The 22,173-nt window shown below is 42.1% G+C and overlaps 1 protein-coding gene across 1 annotated transcript in view; it reads left to right on the top strand.

Moving 5' to 3' along the window:
- The window catches only part of MAP2K6 (mitogen-activated protein kinase kinase 6), a 103,780-nt gene extending 87,923 nt beyond the window's left edge, over positions 1 to 15,857 (top strand). Inside the window, exon 13 of the mRNA XM_077834080.1 lies at positions 14,817 to 15,857. The gene's annotated coding sequence lies outside the window, so the exon portion shown is untranslated. The remainder of the gene's footprint in view (positions 1 to 14,816) is intronic.
- The last annotated feature ends 6,316 nt before the right edge of the window (positions 15,858 to 22,173 follow it).

Here is a 22,173-nt window from a genome sequence, read left to right as displayed (position 1 = left end):
TCATACTGAATCCATGAGGAAAAGCCCAGGTTTCTGCCGAGTGCTTCACTCCTTCCAATGACTGAGAGAGGAACAGGAGCATTGACTGCACTTTTGAAGTACAGATGTGCCGTATAACTAACACTTGGCCTGTCGCTTGTATCGCACAGAGTATTAATGAAGGATAAGCTGCTACAGATTCAGGTTGTTGTACGTATAGGTATATTTGTGAGGAAGGAGGGTGAGGAATTAGTCCTAACTGAAGGGAAGAGGTTTTGAAACAGACTTTCAGAACAGCGGGCAGATGGGCTGTTGTCTAAGGCTCAGAACCTCAGCTGATGTACATCACCATTGCTCTGTTGATTTCAGTGAAGCTACAATGTCTGAGGTCAGCTGAAGATCTGGGCACTGGACTGTCGTTTGGTTTTTGTGCGGTAGTTCTGCCTCAGTAGAGTGCATTTTCCTTGACTTAGCCAGTCCAGCCTTTTACTTACACATTTTTCTGTTACACTGGCAGATGAATTTTGAAGTATTGTAAATACCAAAGGATGGGAACATTACGTTTCTTTCCTCAGTTAAGAGTGGTATTTTTTTCAACTAAAAGAACATTCAGCCATCCCTGAATTTGCAGGAACAGTCTCTTAAAGTTTTTAGTCCTTCTCAGTCCAGTCGTGTATTTTGTTTAAGAAGAATACTGTGAAAAGATAGGAAGTACTAGATGTGAGAGGTGTATTAAGGAGGTACATTAAGGGTCTACTATGAGCTGGCAGAGGGCAGCAGAAGAGTTAAGAAGTTACCTGCTGCTCATGGGGTAAACTGAAATAAACTGCAGTCAGAATCATAGCTATTTAATCAGGATGTAATTCTGCTGTAATGTACTCTGGTGTAAATGCAGAACTCTCCATCCAACACAGAGCACTCACTCCAGATTTAGACCCTAATTCTATCGGAGTACATTAATGTCAATGGCAGTAGAATGTGGCACAAATTGTTTTGGATATATCCTACCATAGCTAATGAATTTTCAAAGCTACGTCACCTTTTCATTATCTCTGAAGCTGTGAATCATGTGAATGGTGTTTGCGGTGACAACTGCCATTGTACTGATCAAGGTTGGCTGAAATATTCACAGCAACATCTTGAAAATCTTGAAACTTTGCATTTCACTTCCGTTTGGTGAAATTAAATTAACTTTGACAAAAAGCTGCTAAATTTTGTTTCTTGCAAGTTAGGAATAAACATGAACCCTTATCAAGGGGGAAAAAACCTAGAAATGACTGAAACTTTGAAATCAAGTGGTTTAAAAAAATTGGCCAAGATTGATTGATTGATTGATTTTTTTGGCATCGAAACAAATGAAGTTTCCAAATTTGCAGCGTTACAATCTTCTCTTTCCTGGGGTAGTGGGAATTTTTGTAAAAAGCAAAAATGTCTTGCGATGAAATTTCTAGAATCAGATAGTAGAAAAACCAGTGGAACACCAGTTGCATTGCAAATGGGCACATGTAAAGCAGCATCTCCTGCTTTTCCATACGTTGAAGTGGAAACTACTCTCTCTTATTATTTATTCATTTGTGGTAGCACCCAAAATGTACTAAAGAAAGCCATTGTCCCTGTCCCCATATGCTTACCTACCTTGTCTTTCTTTGTTATCCTCTGAGTGTTGAAATGGCAAATGTCTATTGCTGGCTAATTAGTATTTTATGTTCTATTTCAGAGTAGCAGCCGTGTTAGTCTGTATTTGCAAAAAGAAAAGGAGGACTTGTGGCACCTTAGAGACTAACAAATTTATTTGAGCATAAGCTTTCGTGAGCTACATGCATCTGATGAAGTGAGCTGTAGCTCACGAAAGCTTATGCTCAGATAAATTTGTTAGTCTCTAAGGTGCCACAAGTCCTCCTTTTCTTTATTATATTTGTTACAGTTTGAAATTTAACTTGTTCCGCCCTGTAATTAGACGTAGGAATAAGAATTTTTTTTTTTTTTTTTTACACCTTTTAGTTGAAGGTCCTGGAAGTTTCTAAATAGATCTTGCAGCCAAAATTAAAACAATAGTAACACTAGATGAGGGAGAGTTCCAATTTGGGTGTAACAGTGACTTCAAAAACAGATTGACTGAGTTTAAGGTTCATGGAGTCAGTAAATTCTGAGAGTATCGCAGTGTGATTAACCAAAACGGCCACTGGCAATTGCAAGGAAAGACCTTTTAAATTTTTTTTTAAATGCCTGTAATTCTCCACCTGAAAAATAAAATCTGTGATTTGCCATGGATTAAAGATGTTTGGTTGTCTAAGTCTTTGCTTGACTTGGTTGCTCCATCCCTTTATATGTCATATTTGCATGGAGCATTTCAGTCTTTCTTTAACTTTTGGCCAGTCAGATAGTCACTGGATGTCAATCAAAGGTTATGATTATTGTGTTATGAGGTCATAGACCACCCAGGGACTTGGAGGGCCAAATTCTGCCCTTGGATATGCATGACACAACTTCCATTGATATCAGCAGACATAGCACACACATTCCAAAGGCAGAATATAGCCACCAACACCTCTTGCACCGTGTCTTTGGAATACTCCGTGGCAAGGATCTGCTGCTAGAACCAGGCTGTGATAGTTAATCCTATTCTGAATTGAGAGGTAGTGGGTGACTTTTTCGGGCTTGATTCTGCAAGCCGTCCCAGGAGTAGACCCACTGCAATCAGCAGCTATTAAATCAGTAAGCCCTGTGGCCTGGTAGGGTCAAACATGCACCCGCTTACATTCCTCATGTGTTATACAGAGGACAGAACAGGTATGCGGTCTTTGGATGATGAAATGGTAGAGTAACTAATGGAGGGCTCATTCCTGCTCTTCAACAAAATTCCCTGTGAAGTCAGAGCAAGTCTTGTTCTTTATATTTCCCTCCTGCCATTTGAAAAGGTGCCTTTCTCTTTTGCTGGTATGAAAACGTCACTGGCCCTTCTGCCAAGAGAAGTCTCTGCATCTCTCTTTTAATTTTTTGTGTTGGTTTTTCTGTGAACAAATGTTGGGAAGTGGGTTGCAGAATATGGAACTCAGAAGTAAGGCTCGCAGAAGGACGTGGGTCTAAATGTTTTCATGCATCTGAAGCGAATTTTAAGGAAATGTCTGTCCACAATTTACTTTCTGCTTTTCCAATACCGTTTGGGAGAAAATGGAGTTATCAAAGCAGGTAATAAACTTTGCAGCTTTCTGCTTCAAAATGCACAAGTAACCTGTCTTGAAAGTGAATACAATAGCTGCACTAAGCCAGAAGAGAGTGTGTGTATGTGGATAGGGGAGGTTAAATCTGCCATTTAGGAGATTTTTAAAACAGTGCGAGAGATTAAAAATAAATGTAAAATATTTATTTATCAGCGAAAGTACATCAAACTGCATTTTCATCCATCTTTTCATTGCTTTATGTTTGTTTTATTTAACAAGTCTTTGCCTGCCTGTTTCCCCTGCAGTGTGTTTTCCCACTGCTGCTTACCAGTTCCTAACCTCAGAGGCCCTTATAAGAATACATGAGCTGGTAACATAGGCTATATGATGAAGACATAAATTCTGTGGCTGATCCAAAGCTCTTATGTCAAGATAGATGAAAATGGTTGAAAATGACATTGAAATGTATTGAAAAGCTGGGCAATTTGGCTAGGAAAGCTTTTGTTTCACTTCCTTGCATCGGCTAGGTAGCTCTTCCCTCCTGAAAAACAAAACAACCCAAACCATAATGTAGGGCCCTGATCTAATTGCTGTTGTCTTTTGTGGGAGTTGGATTAGACTGAGATATTGCAAGTGTTCAAGTGTTTTCCAGGCAATCATGTACATCTTCATGCCGTATTGTATTTCTCTTCTGTGTATGATCTGCCACAGCCAGTTACTGTGAACAAGTGTTAGAGATATGGTTTGCAAAAAAAAAGCTGCCAGATTTGGGCCATGTGCCTGTTAATGAGAATTCACCGTCATAAAGATTCCTCCAAACTTCTGCTTTAAGAGTATTTTAAAGTAAAAGTCCTCCTAGCGCGTGCATGTTTGTTTCATCCCAAACTGTGGGGTTCCTTGAATTAGGAAGATGATCAACAGTCAGAAGCTGACATTAGAGCCAGCTGTGTGACAATGTGTGTGCTGTAATTTAATATTGTGTATGTATGTGTGTGTGTGTGTGTGTTTTTTTTAAATTAAACAATTTACGAATCAGCGTTCTATTGGATTGAGGACATGGGTGAAATATTGGAACAGGTGTTCTTTACATCACTACTGTCTGTCCTTCCCCCCCATCCCTATCCCGACACTTCAACAAATTAAAATGGGAGATTATATTTTTACTTGAAAAAAACTGGTAGCAGGAGAGGAACTCTACTACCCTCTGGTCTTATTTCTCAGGATATTCATAGGGTTAATACTGCTGCTGAGAGAAGTGGGGAATAAATACCTTTTTGAAACTTCAACCACTGTAACCATTGTCCAGCCATGTGTTTGCTAAACTTGGCACTGTGTGTACGTGTTCTGCTCAGTGTTGTGTTCAACCATCAAATGATTCAGACAACTGCTTGGAAGGAAAAAACAAAACAACAATAACCTCTTTGCTGAGACTTTTCATAACCACGCGTGAACTGGTGGTATGGGATTAAATATTCAAAGAACCGGGCTTCTTTATAACAATGGTATGTCAGTCGAGTTCAGAAAATGTACAAAAGAATAAAGGAAATTTTTAAAAGGTGCTGTCTATATGTATTAATCGGGGGGAAAACACCTGTAGGGCATACTTACAGTAGCTATTGTGGACATTTTCAGTATTGCTTTTGTCATATATACCGGATAGTGACAGGATCCACTTGGGTCAAAAATCATATTACGAGTTACTCCTAATAATTTATTATAGATTATTAAAATCCCCAGAAGAATGTTAAAACTCTAATATATTTGTTCACCGATTCTGCTGTTCGTTTTCACTATTCAAGCTGAGTGAAGTTTAGAAAGGAAAGGGACAACTCGGATTCCCTTCTGATTCAAGTCTGTTTGCAATCGGCCCCACTTTCTGACTCTCACATGCTACCCCACCGTTGCAATGTTTAACTGAGAGGCTTTTGGGTTAGCAGTCAGGGGCACTGGATTAGCAGTCAGGAGACCTGTAGTAAATCCCACTCCTAACACAGCTGCATAGCACCATTGAATTTCCTAGGGTTCAGGAAAAGAAAGAAGAAACAGCTACTTCCTAGAGGCATTTGGGACAGGGACTGTCTTTCTGTGAAGTGTCTATACTGCACCTAGCATAATGGAGTCCTGGTCCATGACTGGAGCTTTTAGGTGCTACTGCGCTTATAGCTACAACTACTAATAGTAAATATCAGTGACTGCAATGCACCTCCACCCCCTAGAAACAGCTGGAGAGTGGAACTTCTAACTGGCGTGTGTGTGTTGCACAAGATCACCCAGAGCCAGTTAAATTACTTTGCTCCACACCCTCGTGATCGATCGCTGAGAACTTTCAGGATCCAAAATGTCCTTCCGATTGTGAGGTGGTCAAGCTGTCACTAGTTGTATAGCTGTTTGCAGACTGGTGAGACTTGAATGAGATGAATAAAATAAAAGGCCTCTCCGTCGCAAAGGGGTCAAGAAACAAACACATTGGCAATGAGTGGAAGTTATTAAAATGAATGGAGAGATGTGCTGGGCATGTTTTCTCACTAGATTACCAAGTACTGTCTCACAAAGCTAGAAAACTTCTTCAGATTCCAATATTTAGAAGGACACCACTCTGTGATATGAGCAATGGAAAATACCATTCATCAAAAAGAGGTCCCCCACTGTCACAGAATTCAGAGCAGGATGTAACTTCCATTCTTCTTTGAATGCTGGCCCTTATGTGTATTCCACAAGTGGCTATGCCTGCACACCGTGCGCCTGAGTTCAGCCATTTCTGGCAAGTCATGTCCGTTGGTCTGCATGTGCTCAGGTCTCCTCATGCTCCAAAATGAGGTCACAAGGGGTGGAGAGGACCGGCACCTCTCCAGTTCCATCTTACTGCTGCATGGCACCGTGTAGTTCCCATTTTTAAATGGGGATTGCATTCATCTTTTTAACTCTCTCTATTATTTTAACTCTATTTCCTCCATGAATGCCTGGCAGTTTGCATAAGCTGAGGATCTGGTCCTATGGATTTATAATATGGGGTAACAGAACCACAGTTCTTTCTTAGAGCTCTCATGTATTCTTCTTCCCTCCAAAAACTTCTCAAGCAAACTCATACCACAGTTAGCCCCAGCTCCAGCAGCTTCTAATCCCTTTTAGCAGTTTTTCTTTTATTTTCCCATTTAGGTTTACTAATCATGGGATAAGAGTAATATTTTCCTCCAAAATGCAAACATTCCAAATCAAACATCCAAAAATTCCGCTTTCACTGCATCATGCCACAGGATATGCTGCAGGCTAACTTTGCTTCTTCCAACAATCCTTCAGTGGCCTTTGGAAAATTTAGCAATGACAACTTGAATTTGTGAACTAATTTATATTGACTCGTTTGAATGTTACTGCCTACATTGCCAAAAAAAGACCCTCTCAAAGTTGGCTCCAGTTGTTTATGCTCCCTACAATTACCTCGAACATTTTCAGTAATAAAGCTGAAATTGTTATTTTTTTAAAACAAATTCACCACACTTTTGGGTCAAATTCATACTCGCTAGTTTTTGATTAGAGCTGCATAACTTACAATGAAAGCAACGAAGTGCTGTGTTTCATAGAAACACGTTGCAGTCTCTATAGATGGCATTTGTTCATTTCACGAATGACAGAGATCTGTTTTTGGTTTGATATGCATGCAAAATTCCCACGAGTGTTAGGAGACTAGACAGACTCTAATTTCTTTCATAAGAGATCATGCATAGCTACAGGTTGTTTTAAACACAAATTATTACTTTTAATAGGCTTGCAACTTTTTTTCAAAAATCAAACAAAATAAGCCTTAGAAAATTACCATGTGTTAACAAATTATTAACAGGAAGCATTTTCAAGAGAGCTTTCTAATTGTTTAAATACAGCCCTACACATCAAAGTGTTATTGTGAACTCAGTAAAAAATCCCGCTTGAAGGAATCATTACTAAAGCATTTCGTATACAGATTACTTCAGACTTCATCATTCTGATTCTCAGCTAAGGTTATGAGATGAAAGCCAAGATTCCTTGATTAAGATCAGATGGCTTGTGGCGAGAAGGAATCTAGATGACTTAACTGAAGGGATTAAACCCAAGTCTTTTGGCTTCCATTTGGCTGTTTTATAAACTGAACTACTAGGCCAACTAGTTGGGCTGTGTTTCCCCCTGGTCATGAACGTGTGATGTTAGAGTCTTGGGTTTGCAATATCAGACAGGTGATCAGTATTAACAATCCAGATGTCCTGGGTGAGAAGAATAACAACAGTATTACTATAGGCTAAAATTAGGTCCCTAAGCTCCTTTTAGTGGACCTACCTGCTTAGTGACTGACTTACTGCTTGGCTCTGTTGAGTGTTTACTAGTATATTTATGTCTTTGAAGGGTTTGGCTTTTTTTAAAACTGACTGAAAATGTTGCCATCAGGCACACATGCTATATCTCTGCCTATGGAAGCTCAAGTACAATCTGCACTTTCAAAATCTCAGCCCATTTTCAAATGATGGCTGTCCAAGAAAGTCAGCAAATTCAGAGAGAGGCAGGGCTTTCCATCATCTCAAGATCACAAATGCTTTGACCCAGCGCCATCAAATCTGGACTTTGCACATACCAAACTCAACTTTATTGTTTTCCCTTCTTGGCTCGCTGGGAGGCGGACCCTAATGCTGATTCTGGTATTTTCTCTCTCTTTATACTTTAGTTGCAGATAGATGACCAATTTAGAAACACCAGGATAAGGATTGTGTGACTGGCATTTTATATTTAAAACCACACCCTTTAAACACACCCACACAGGCGCAGCTAAAGGGCTGATCTTTTATAGCCCTGACATTTAATTTTATAATCTCAGTTGAAATCAGGCATGAAAATAAAAGTCACAGGTTTAGCCTGTCTGGGTTTTTATACCTCACGGCCATTGTCATCTTCCCCCTTCCATCCTCATTTTAGTTCTTCTCCCTCATTTTTCCTTACTGATTCTTCCTCTCAGATTGTATTCTCTTTATCATATATACATCTGTTCAGCCTGCCCATATTCCTTCTTTACATGAACATTATTTGCCTCTTGCCTTTTAAGATGTCCTCACTTCCCTTTCCAAACTCCTCTATTCCAACCATGTTACCCTGCAAGAGATAAGATCTGGTATGTGTAGTAATGAGAAGTATGATCTAATAATCCAAGCAGGACGCTGGGGTTCTAGTCACAGCTCTACTGCCATTGACTCACTCTGGAAACCTAGGCAAGTCATTTGACCTCTCTCTGCCTCAGTGTGCCCATCAGTAAAACGGGCATAAAAATCCTTCTCTCCTCCTTCGTGAAACTTTGGCAATGAACATTTGCAAAATGCTCTCTCAGCTGAAAAGCTCTACTGGAGTGCAAATTATTATTAGAGACCAGGGAATGTTACTAGACTGCTATCAAGTCATTGTCGACAACTTCTCTGCAGAGAAAAACTTAGGCATAGCCAACAAGAACATGCTGCATGTTTTGAAATTGTGCATTTGATTATTTTGGCTTTCATCTTTTGGTAAATGGATCCAGTGTCACGTGAACTGCGTGGTCTCAGAAAGCCCAAATCATTCAGTCAGCTTGGATGGAAATAAATCTCTGAAGACAAAAAATAAAATAGCCACCTGAGATCACCAGGAGATCGGTGATGAAAATGATTTCCTATCCCTTGCTATTTCACTCTTCAAACACTGGCCTTTTCCCAGGGGAGAGCCTGAGTGCTTAGGAGAAACATGTGATGTGTAAATTACATATGTATCATCATACGTGAATTTCTAAGGGTTCCACGTATTGCAGAGAGCAGTGAGGGTTTGCCTAGAAGAAATAAGCCTAATAAAAATAATACATAACTATTGGACAATGAAATTAGTGCCACAGAAAGGAGGTGTACTGATAGCCCAGGGGATACTGCTTATCACTTTCTCCATCTGTAAAATGGGGATAATGATATCAAACTCCTTTGTAAAGTGCTTTGAGCTCTGCTGATGAAATGTGCTATATCAAAGCTAGGCATTATTGTTATTATTCTTGGGTAACATATGGCATAGAAAGCTGAAAGGCAGGCTTCCACCACACTCCTTTGCCAATGTATCCCAGCCTGACTGACCTGGAGGGGTCATTTCTAAGGAAGTGCCATCTCCGTGGCCGTTGAGGGTCTTATACAAAGCTCATTGGCTTCTTTGCTCAGATCGCCAACAGGGATGCCCTTTCGTGCGTTGGCCTTGGTGGCACGCACACACTTCTAACGTAGTCTGCCAAAACCTCTTTCACGTGGCCATGACATCATCAAGCTCAACATGGAGCGAAGATGACTCAGAATTAGTGGCTTAGAAGCTCTGTGTCGTATATCAATCCTCATGGGCCATCCAGTCCCCAGAGTGCACAACGGGATATCTGCAACCAGTGTACTTCGGCACTAGGAGTTTCCTAGTGCATGTTACCATAGTATGTTAATGCACATTAGGGAGCTTTTAGTGAATGGGCCAGTTAGTTGTGTAACATGGGGTGCTTTAGAAATCACTCCCCTCCAGAGTGCACGGCTGTGCCATATGGACAAGCCACGAGGCACAGATAATCTATGGGCACAGAATCTCTGCAACTGCCTTTACTTCCACATGAGGCATGGCTTTTGTATGTCCAAGAATATGTTGAATCCAACATGCCTTCCCGCTGATACCTTAAAGAGAATGGCTGCCTTAAACAGGGCATTTCCCCCCCATCCTTTATCAGGCAGGCCCGTCAATTGCATTTGCCTGGTGCTAGCAAATAGAAGGGAAGATAGCTGGAGGCTAGACTGCATTAGTGAGTATATAAAGACGACACTACCAATTTGAACACACAAGCAGAATATGTACTGCAAACGGGGTTATTCTCATAAGATCCAAGTTTTGTGCAACAGTGACTTGTCATTAGGGATTGCCTGGTTTTACTTAGCAAGCTTTTTTTAACACTCACAGTGCTACTCCAGGTAATACATGATTTTCCAATGCTACGCCAGGTAATACAGGATTTGCATCTTTTGATGAGAAATCAGACATTTCACAAAAAAATTGTAAAACACACACACACACACACACACACCAATTGGTTACAGCATGGGCCATGATTAAATGTACTAATATTTTAAATAAAATTTTATGAACTGTTGGCAATTTCATACAATACTGCTTAAAATATGTGTGAAGTCTGTGCTTCTCCTAGTTAACTATGCGTACTTGTCCCATGTCCATGTAGGTATATGTTTATGAAATAGAGATATTATATGTAAAGCATTTGTAAATATATTGACGAGAGCTGGTTGAAACAAGGGCGGAGATTTTCTATTTAAATAGTTCTCCCCTTTTTTCAAAATACAATGTTGGTCAAAAAACACTGAAAAAATTCATCAAAACTTCCCTGTTTCCCCCCCAAATTTTGAAATTTGAAAAATTTCAACCAACTCTGTTATTTAATAACTGATGAATTTTGACCAGGTGAAGCACTTTTGTCCCTCATGATGGCACCAAACTCTCTTCAGTTGTCTGCTGGACAAAGATCAATTTCCAAAATTCTTAATAATAGTAGAGTCTTCAATTTATGGAATAACAAAGAGCATTCATTAGTCAATCGTCCTATGTGGAACCCATTCTTCTTAAAGAGCATCTACAACCACAGCTGGACACCTCCAGTTATGGAGATTATAACTTTTGGGCCTGAAACTGCCAACACTTGCATGAGTAGATCTCACTCACCTGAGAAATCCATTGATTGTTGGAGTAAACATTTGCAGGGTAAGGGCCACAGCCTGCAAGATAGTATCTCCTTAACAATACAGTCTCTTATGATCTGTCTGACTTTTCTGAGGAGGGCTACAGCTAATGGAAATTTGTATTCTCCTCTGAGAACATCAAGCCATCTACTCAGCCTTCTCTGTGGGGATCAGACAGGAGAATGTTGGCCTGAAAGAATAACACATCAGACTTAGAAGCATTTTGAGCATCAGTGCAGGGAATATTTCAGAAGGCGATCGAAAGGGTGGTCTTTTGGCAGCAGCTCTCATAAGTTCCAAGCTTCCAGTTCTAAAGGCACCTGCTGGGGGGCTTCTACGTCCTCTCAGTCATTTCACAATGGCAGGCCTTCTTGAAATGTGCAGTTATATGTGGACAGGAAATCTCCTTGGGGAGAAAACGTTGCACATAACTGTATGCTGCTCAGGGGCACATTGGAACATCTTGGAACAAATATGTTGAAGTGATGTGTCTTTAATTCTTATCTACAACATTCCATGAGCCTGGAGTGACATTCTATTCCCATCAAGAACACAGCCACCACAGTAGCCCTCCCCAGTACTTAAACAAAAATGAAACTACAACATTAACCAGAGTGAAGCCTGAGGGTCAATTTAGTTAATATGTTCAAAGTGCTTGGAAGGTGGAAAACTTTATAATTGCCAAGGGTTACATCAAACCTCTAGGTCTATCACAAAGTGTAGGAGCAAGAGGAGCTGGATGAGGTGCAGATTCCTAGGTTTTGCTAATTGACATTGGTAGAATATGTTTAATGTTGGAGTCAAATAGTAGCCAGAAGAGGCAGCTTGACAGGCAGAGCTAGTCTTCTCCCTGAAAATGAAGGGGCAAAAAGGGAGGAAGTATAGTTTGATGGGTGGGCAGCTTTCCCAGGGGAGTGCTCGCAGCTTCGGCAGTGGGCTTATGCCACTGATATTACAGCTAAGCATTAACTAGACCACATAACATTGGGCTGTCTTATTTAAGCCACATACTGCGTTTAGCTAGATGCAAATAGTGGATTATTTTGAACTTTGAGTCACCCTTGACTCAGCAGTTCCTCAGGCTAACAAAACTAATATTGTTCTCCATCGTTTTCAATAGCTCAGTATTTTTAATTTCTATTAAGTGCATAGATTGGAAAGAGCCCCCCCACTTGAAAAAAAAACAACGAGGACAATTGTTGTGTGAGCACGTAGAGTAACTGCTTTAAAATAGTGCTATTGAGCCGTCACCATGCTTCAGCTCAATTATTCTAATAGAAGTTGATCCGTGACCATGCAAATGATGTCACTGTTAGTTAACAAAGCAGAGAATATGTAAAAAGCAATTGTGACAGAGAGGGCAAGTTCCTGCAATTGCCCAGACAAAATTCGCCGTGTAGGCAGGGAGCTGTGCGGCCCGAAAATACTCTCGCCGGGAGGGAGAGAGACGTGTTTCCACCCCAGAGAGGTGACAGCTGCGAGCCTGAGAGTGAGTGCCCTGGCTGGACCATAGAGGGGAAATACAGATGCAGGTGCCTTGGACTGTGACAAAAACTCTATGTAAACTTCATCTAGCAACAATGTATCCCCAGACTACAAGTATGCCTGTATTTTGGTTTAAGCATCCTCCACTAAATAGATTCCCAATGTGACTACATCTGAATCAAAAGAGTTACACCAGGGCTGTTGTTGGCCCTATTTCTTACTAAGTGTGTCATTTCAAATATAAATAAATATTAATGTTCCTAATTTCCGCTGAATTTGACTTACGTCATCAATAGCAATCTTGTGTGAGTCAGCATTTTGCTGAATAGGTGTTACATGAATAACATAAGTCTCTAACTCATATGGCTTGTTAGCTCTTGTGTGTTAAATGAATAAAAAATCCTGCCTAAGTTATTCCTGACTGACGCCTGTCCACTTCCTTCTTGCAAACTGGAGCTCCTGTGCACTTAGGTCTGCAGTAGAAGTGCAGTGTGCTTTCTCCCACTGCGCTCTATGCCTCTATCTATTCCAATAACACCATTCATTTCCTCATCTCTTTCCCCTCTCTGTGCATTTTTCATGGAGCCCCCTGTGAGAGGAATGACCTTTATAGCCAGTCTCCCACACTCCTCGTTCATATCCATGCATAAAGTCAACAAGCAGTGAATGTGTAATATATGAGTATATAATATTTATTTTCATTTATACATTCGTTTAAAACCACTAAACTACCTCTGCATTCCCTAGCAGGTGTGTATATTGTCAAGATGCATACTCTTGGAGGTACGATAAAGAAGCATATCAATAGAGTTAAAAGTTCTTTCAGCAAATACCATGGGTTCTTTCTCCACTGAAAGAAGTCAATTTACCTCCTGCAACACCCCACTCGGGGCTAAACAGCCCATGCCATGTGCTTGGTGTCAGTCTCTAAATGGTTGACAATACCTAAATCAAAAGATCTGTCTGCTCCTTTAAACTAATGAAAAAACCCAAACAGGAACTGCTTAGTGGCACTGTTTAAGCAGAGGCCCTCACCTGGGCCTAGTTCTAGGCTAGTAACAAGGAGTTCCTCTCCTGCCTTATCCTCACCCAGCACTGTCTCCAAAGGCCACAGGCAAGCCTTCTTAAATGGCCTGCTGGCTCTCTATTGGTCAGTGTCACTTCCTGGCCCTTCTAGGCCTCTGGAGGAGTAAGTCTTGTTGGTAGCCTGACCCAAACAGATTTTCCTTAAGCAGAGGGTGCCAATGCAGAGGTGGCCTGGGAGACCCTGTCACTGTTCCATTCTTTCTTTCCATTCCTTTACAAACAGTAGACCCTTCTGTTTCCCTTAACAATGGCATAAGAGTCACATTTTAGCAATGAAAGGGGCCTTGGTTATAACTGAGAATTGAGGTTTCTGTGGTAATAGGCATGGTGCAAAGCAGCTCTTAGTATCTTTATTATGTGTATTGCAGGAGTGCTGAAAAAGCCCCAATCAGAAATTGGGAAACTATTGTACTAGGAGCTGTACACGTATAAGGAAAAGACAGTCCCTGGCTCAAAGGATTTACATAGATGCTTTAAAGGTAAACTATGCAGAGGTAAAGACATCTAGATTTGAAGCCATTCACCATGAGATTGCAGGTTCAAATAAAACCTGGATTGAAAGTGGCTTAAAGCTGTTATCAGATAGGTAGCTGGTAGTCTTAGTCTACAAAAAATCAGCACTGGAGCTAGTAGAAATTCAAACAATGGATTAGGCAGTCCCAGGAGAAAGGCCCAGGAAGAAGAGGCATGAATAATTAATTACCCTCTCACCACTAGATATAGTCCTACTGGCTCATAGATGGAGGACACTGATTTGAGAGAGTGGAGAAGTTCTCACTCGATTGAACCTATTGGATGGATAAAAAGAGAACATCTGCAGAATTATAATGCACTGCATCATCCCCATGTCCATACCCAGTCTCTACCATGATTGGCAAGGGGTAAGAGAGCTAATGAGAAGAGAGGAAGAGCAAAGACTGAAGGTTGCAGGATGGATGGCTGTGAAGAAAAATATTTACCATAACAAGGAAAAGTGACGACTATGCAAGGACTATGGGGGCAGCTGGAGAGAGCAATATGACTGGGTTTGGTCCACATTTTATCCCAATTTTGTGTGATGTTACTTATGCAGATGCTGGTACACTGAGTGTCAATACCTTTGTCTTATCAAGGACTGACTAAATCGATACCAAACATTTAAGCTGGTCGGGAAAAGTCTCTCCATCAAAAGAGTCTAAATTTACCATTGTGTTAACAATTCTGTAAGACTTTTTTGGCAGCTCCTAATGGAAATTTCAGAAGCAGATGGAAAAATTTGGAGACATATCGGACACATGAGCCTGCAACATCCATTTTTATTTTCTCAGTGGGAGGGGAGGCTGTGGTTTTGTGATGCCTTTAATTTTTTTCCCCTTTCTTTTAGATTCTAGGAAAAGCAAGAGAGAAAATGGACACATTATACACACAGGAGTTTTCAGTGGATATTGCCCTCATGTGGTCTGTCTGTCTGGACTCTCCATAGAATTCAAAAGAAAGCTTCATCCAAGGCAAGGAAGGTGTGTGCTGTGGTGGTTAGATCAGGGGAACAGCAAGAATTGTAGGATATTTCCTCGACTCTGGCTCTGTAACGTTGTGGAAGGGGCAGTGGCTTGAGTAGCCACTTGAGCTCGGACACAAAGTATTGGGCAGGTTTGGACTTGGGTGGCTAGCCCGAGCCGCTGAGCTGCCATCAGCTATTTTTAGCCTGTTAGCTCAAGCAGAGCTAGTACGTATGTCTGCCCACATTGAGAAGCACACTGCCAGTTGCAGTGTAGACACACCCTCAGTGGCCTAGCCAAAGCCTTTAAGTATAATGGACATTCCTGGGCCTGCTGGTGGCAACAGCTATCCTGGCTGGGGGGCGGGGGGAAGCATCTTTTATTACAGCAGCAGTGAGTGAGTGCTGTGTGAAAAGCAATTATAGTTCAGAATGGGGAGATATTCCTTTCACTGTAGGAGCTCCCAGGATGCTGCCCTGGGAAAAACGGGTGCTGTTTTCCCTTAAAGCACATGCAAGCTGCAGGAAGACGATTTGAGTGAATGGGATGTCTTGCCCCTCAACTACCTGATTAGCTAATGGGAAAAAGTAGGCCATGAGTCACTCATTGTCTCTGTAGATTGGCAACAGCATAAGAAGCCTTTCCATGGCATGACACCAGATCAAATACGGCCCAGTTTAAACACAGCCACCATTCGTGATGGCTACCGTCACCAGTTCATGAAAGAAAAGGGCTTTCAGTTATTGGATCATGGAAGCCATGTGTATCATGGAAGTTCTAAACTTCCTGATGGCCTGGGTGTTAGCCTACATTTACTCAGTCGAGTCACATTTTCCCAGACATCCTTTGTATACCATCTGTAAGACACCATCTGTAAGAGGTGATGTGCTGGTGCTGAATGGACAGCTCCAGATAACCTTTGGACCCCCATTTTCCAATTTTGCATTAGTGTAATGGAAATAAATAGCCGGAAGTGTAATATTCTGTCATTTTTTTGGCTATGTGAATTGTGTCTATTCTTGCTACTGAAAAACACCATGGAACAGACTTCTCCCTTAATGAGGTTAGTACAAGGGGATCACATTACTTTTTTCAAGGTTGTCCTAGCAGCTGGGGCATACAGGCCCAGATTCAGCAAGGTACATATGTACACACCTAACTTTAAGCACATGAATAGTCTCACTGAAGTTACCGCAGTGCCTGGTGTTAAACCAAAGAGCAAAGGGCTTGGTCCTGAGAAGCAGTGTACCTGCAACCCATAGCAAAGCCCTTCGCTACATGGTTACATGTTTTCCTCTTCATCTTTTGGTAAGTGGATCATGTCCTAGGAGGGGCCACATGCAGTTGAGAGACAAAAGCCCATATCATTAAACATACTGAGCAATTGTTTGGAAGAAGAACTGTCATGCATCATTGCACAAACAGGACATCTCAGTGCAAGCAGATGCTCGTCACACTGCATTCATGAAACACCTGTATAGAATCAGTAGCCCGTGGTAGTCTACCCCTTGAACATCTGTATGGAACAAGAAGCCCACAGTGTTACATCTACCGTATAAAAATGAAATGCTTTAATTTATTAACATTTTTCTCAGAATCCTCTAGAGTGTTAGAAGTAATATAGATGCAGAAACATGTTTGTCTATATCTTGTGATTCATAAGTTGACAAAGCCCCTTGTCTTTCAGTCACACTCATGTTCCAGGGAATGAGTTTTTGCCCCAGGCCCATACAGTCCTGGAGTTACATACTAAGATTATTCTCGTTACCTCAACACAGGGTTTACAAAGTGAAGGATATGAGCAGGTGGGGTTCTTCTGCGTCCGTCCCCCCCCACACACACACTTATATTTCTCACGTTGCCTTAAAATTTCCCTCGATACATGCCTGAGCCAACTTCTTTCTAAAATTCTGTCTGTGCCAGTGTCTCCCGTTCTTGTTATCTTGAAGAGCATTGCTTGGTAACTGTCCCTTCCCTTGGGAATTTAAGTAACACCATCCCCAACAGCCTGCTGGCTCGGGGAGACATCCTCTCAGCTGTGAACAATCCACAGAAAATTCAGAACCCAGCTGGGATCATTGCAGTTCTATTGCGGGTACAGTAGCAGCTGCGGGCTGACTGCAGATTCCCCATGCCTTGGATCTGGGCTTATTTTTTACAGTGTGTTATACAAGGGGATGAGAATTTCAGTCTAAAGGGCAAAGTCTCCCCGTCAGCCTCAAACACAGTTTGTGTCTTCAATAGCATATTGTGTTCAGAACCAGGCCTACATTGTTGCTTTCCTTTATGTGGATAGCATAAATATCCTCTTGCCATTTAGCTGGATGATTCTACCTTCTCTGGCCTCAACAGCATCTTCTAATGAAGCAGAGGCCAGCCCTTGGTTCCAAAGGAAGTGGTTGTCAGCATGGGATTTGGAATAACTGGAAGTGCCGCCTTAACTTCTACAAAGACCCCACTACCCTGAACCTTGGGAAATCCATGAATGTGCACCTGGAAACTGCTCAGGGTGGCTTCTAAATTAGTCTAAAGATCCTCACTGAGACAGTCAGAGTTTTCGGGAAGACAATTATGAGTCATTTGCGGGCTGCAAAGCTCCTTGAAAGGAGCAGCACCTCCCAAACATGGGTTTTGGTGTGCCGCAGTCACCGGAACGTGGTGATATGTTTGTGGCCTGCTGCTGAAATTATGTTACTGTATCATTTGGGGGCAGAGCCAGATATGGTTCCACAGAAAGTGTCTCGCCTTCTTACAACTATAAAATAAATAAAGGATACGTTATTGAGATGAGCCTGGCAAAGAGTCAAGCACTTGCATAAGGCTGGCCATGGCATTATTGATACAGCCTTTATAAAACCTCTGGTGCATTTACGCTATGGTGGCAGAGATGGTGAATTATTTTTTAAGGGATTCACACAGGACTCTGTCCTCTGCCACGTGCTGAACTCCCACTGATGCCCGTGGGAGCTGCATACTTGGCTGGGCATGGGGATCTAAAAACCCCTGCAGACATGCTCACCATAAGGGCCCACTGACTTCAGTAGGGACCGAATTTCACCTCAGAAAGGGAAGATCCCAACAGTTCTAACAGTGAGATTCCAGCACTTTGTGGCCACATGGCCCGTTTAGGCTCATCCACCTTTCTAATAGCCATGCCTTAGGTTGTTGTTTTCTTGTGCTCTAACTCTTTTAAAAAATATACTCAGAGTAGCAGGGTCTATTGCTGCCTTTGAAAGCCCATTTCATGCCATACCTCCTGTGTTGTTGTACTTCTTCAGTCCTGCATATAACCCTTGTTGTTATAGCCCCTTGCCCCTTCGTATAACTTTCCGTATAGTTATAGCCCTTCAGCCCTGTTTCATCTCGGTTCTACTCTTCTCTGTCCCTTTTCCAAGCCTTCAGTACCCTCTTTGTAGTCCAGTGAAGGGCAATCCAACAACTACACTAAATCTAACATTACATCCCCTAGGGAAGGATCTTATTTTCAGTCAACCATGTGTGAGTTTTTTAAAGCAAGCAACCAAGGGAGCTGTTGTTTCCCTCCACTACACAGTGTGGAGGGGAACATGGACATGGAGAGGAAGATGGAGTAGCCATGTGGCACACTCTATCCTGTCCCCAAGGTTGTGGCCAGGCCTATGGATAAACAATATGTATTAGGGGCTCTGTGGGGTGATGAAGTTTGGGCTCCCTGTCTGTAGATGGCATGTTCATCTAAGAAGCTCACAAAGAGTGAAATCCTGGCCCCGCAAAGAATGAAATAATGGCAAAACTCCCAATGGCTTCCAAGATTTGTGTGGGGAGGGATAGCTCAGTGGTTTGAGCATTGGTCTGCTAAACCCAGGGTTGTGAGTTCAATCCTTGAGGGGGCCATTTATGGATCTGGGACAAAAATTGGGGATTGCTCCTGCTTGGAGCAGGGAGTTGGACTAGATGACCTCCTGAGGTCCCTTCGAGCCCTGATATTCTATGATTTCACCCAAAGTTTCCAGTGGAAATCCCAGAACAGCATTACAGACATCCAGCATCTTGTTTCTACTCGTCTCTCTCCCACTTCAGAGGAAGACCTATCCATGGAAACAAATGGCAACATAGCCACCAACTATCCATGCTGCTAGACATAGGGTTTGAAGGGACCACACAGGGACAAGTTGGGTCCCCCAAAATACATGGTTCTCCCAAAATCCCAATTCTTCACGGGTCTCCAGAGTTCACAGGTCCATGCCTCATCACTGCAACTCATCCCAGTCTGCAAGAGGATGAGAATCCCATTGTTTTTCATGGGTGAGGGTTTCACATTTGTTTTTCTCCATCTCTGCATTTTGGCTCAGACAGGAATGCTCTGACCTAACGCATAAAGCTACCGATAGTTTGGTTTAAATATAATTTAATGTTACAAAATGCATTCCGCATGGGGACTGTTGGCCTGCACATGGGCGCTGGTGGCAGTAGCTCAGAGTTTTGCTTCCAGAAAGGTTGTCGACTGACCTTTGCAAAGTGCTACTGAAAACCAGGCTAAAGGAATAGAACAGAAGGAACGGTGCCAAAAAGTCATGATTTTAAAGTGCCCACGTGGGGGCAGCATAGACATATGTCCTCAGCATGTGTTGCAAGGTAACTAGACAAAAGGATTCTTTTAAAGAGCACTTTACAAGCATAGACATGTCCCATCAAAATCCCTCTAGGACATAAAGTCACGTGAGCCTCCCAACACTTGGCAAAAGGGTAGGTTGGTGCTCAATGCCTGCAAGAGGCTAGTTACACCAAATTGGTCCCTCTTCATCATTCAAAATCACCCTTCCCCTCTCCTCCTGAAACATAAGGAGATAAAAGGAAAACGGAGAGGACAAAGACAGCTTGGATGGGCAGTGGATTCTCTTCAATGGAGCACTGATGACTTTCTCACCTCCTCAAGACAGGCTAAGGAACATAATGCTCAGTAATCTGCTGTCTGCTTGTCTTTGCTAAGTAGCCCGGTTGTAAGGAGGAAACGCAACAGGGACTTGTGAATCCATCCCCTGCAAGACAATTCTGTGACTGTGGCAAAGAGCCCTGTGGCACCTTATAGACTAACAGACATACTGGAGCATGAGCTTTCATGGGTGAATACTCACTTTGTCGAATGCATGTCCTTCTAATCACCTGACCTCCAGCTGACCCCCCCGGGCCTTTCTACTCAACTGTGGAAGGTTGGAGGGAGATAATAAAAATCAGGGGCAAGCTCATTCTGTGAGACTCCTTTGCGCCAAACTCAACCCTGTCTTTAGCAACCCTAAGTAAAGCTGTGGTGACTAAATACGCCTCCTTCAATCAACTACGCTGTACAGGGGACCTTTAACCTTAAAAGCCTCTGCCTATGGGAGGCTTTCTGAAGTGCAGGTTTCATAATTCAACGGCACGTGTTCAGTCTTAAGCAAGAATGGACTTGCTGGTGCTAATGCTAAGACAACTAATCTTCCAGCGTTCGGGTCCAGTCTATACCTCACCTGCTCCCAGTTTCATGATACCCAGGCTTTCCTAGGAGTATTTACAAAGACTTATTAGAGTATTTATGGAAGAGACTTGATGACACCTGATTTCTAGGTTCCCCCTGTCCCAGCAGGAAGCAGTCAATGTTCTAACCAAGGATGAGAAAAGCTCCCAAGATTAAAATCATTCTGGCTTCTTGGCTCCTCTAGAATATTTTCCCTTTAACCTGAGATTTAGAATCATTCGGATTAAAGGCTTGAATAATTGAGGCTTAGGTAGTAACGTGGCACAATGTTCCCAGATGCACTCTAAAGAGCCCTGGAGGCAAAACTCTGGGAAATGCTGTGCGCTAATACCTCGCAGAATGACTGCTGAATATCAGTGCAGATGACTGAAAGTTCACAGTGCGCTTTCTTCCAGCCAGCAAAAAGTGCCTTGTCTGAAACAAAAAAAATCATAATCTTTTTATAGAATTGTTTAATGGTCCTATGGAATGTAATAATCATTTAATAATTTATCATCACAGTAGTGTCCGGAGGCCCCAGTCTGGCATCAGGGCGTCAGTTTGCTTGGCATTGTACAGACACATAATAAAAATAAAAGACAGTCTCTATCCCAAATAATTTACAATCCAAATCGAGAATTATATCCCAGCCATAGCATTCCACAAGATATTAACAAAACAAAACAGAGAGAGGATTTTACCCTTTAATAGATTCCATAGGTTTTTTGGAGTCATTCCTATAGAAACCTATGACATTTGTATAGAAGCATACAGGATTCGTACACATTACATTCTGTAGCCATTTCCATGAAGGCAGGAAGTGAGATACCCCAAATCACCAGTCACTTTTGAAAATCTTGGCCTTATTGGAAAAGTGCTTTGCAAGCATCGCAACACTCCTGAGAAGTAGGAAATTTTACTACCTCTCATTATTACTTCCCCTTTTAAAGATGAGGCAGACAGGCCCTGGGGAAAGTGTCAAAGCTGGGAGTCCAGAAGTTTTGGAACCATTAGTCCACACCCCTCTCTATTCTAGTGAAGGAATTTTGGAATTTGTTGTCTGGTGTCATGTGATGTTGGGGTTGGAGTCAACCACCTGTCACCAACGCTCCCCCCTGAAGAGACAGATTTTTAGACTTAAAACAGATTAAACAACAAACAGTGTAGAACTTGATCCAAATCTTGTTGAAATCCTTGGGTCTCTTTCCATTGGCTTCTCTGGAGCAGGCCCTTAAAGCATTCTGAGGTAACTCTGGAAACACCAGTATGAGGAAGAGACTCACTCCCATCCTGACCCAGGACCTGTCAGCAATGAAAACAGTCCTGCCTAGAGCAAGGAATGTCGGGGGTGGTAGCACAGGAGGGCATCACAGATTTCGGAGAATGCCAGAGTCAATGATGGGAACGTTTGTATGTGCTGCATAAGAGAGGAGCATGTTCTCCTTTGCGCAACATGACAGTCCCAGCTCCAATGACTGTTTGTTTATTCCTGGAGACATTGCTTCACTAGCCTTTGTTTCTTAGGAAAGAGACTTCCTATAGCCAGGGAATGTCCATTTAACCAGATGCCATTGTGTGCTCTTGGGGGTTATTGTTGTTTTAAAGGAACAACCTCTCAGCTCTACACAGCTCTAAATCTGTAGCTCAGAACATCCCCACTTTTACCCTTACCATAATCAAACATTTTAATTTTCTCCAGATTTCATAGAAACTTCCAAATAACACCAAAATCATCAAGACAGGAAGTATGGTCCTGTGGCTCAAGCACC

This window comes from Eretmochelys imbricata, chromosome 14, assembly GCF_965152235.1.
Source record: "Eretmochelys imbricata isolate rEreImb1 chromosome 14, rEreImb1.hap1, whole genome shotgun sequence".
In the NCBI taxonomy this organism is placed as follows: domain Eukaryota; kingdom Metazoa; phylum Chordata; order Testudines; family Cheloniidae; genus Eretmochelys; species Eretmochelys imbricata.
This window is presented reverse-complemented; position numbering and strand designations above follow the sequence as displayed.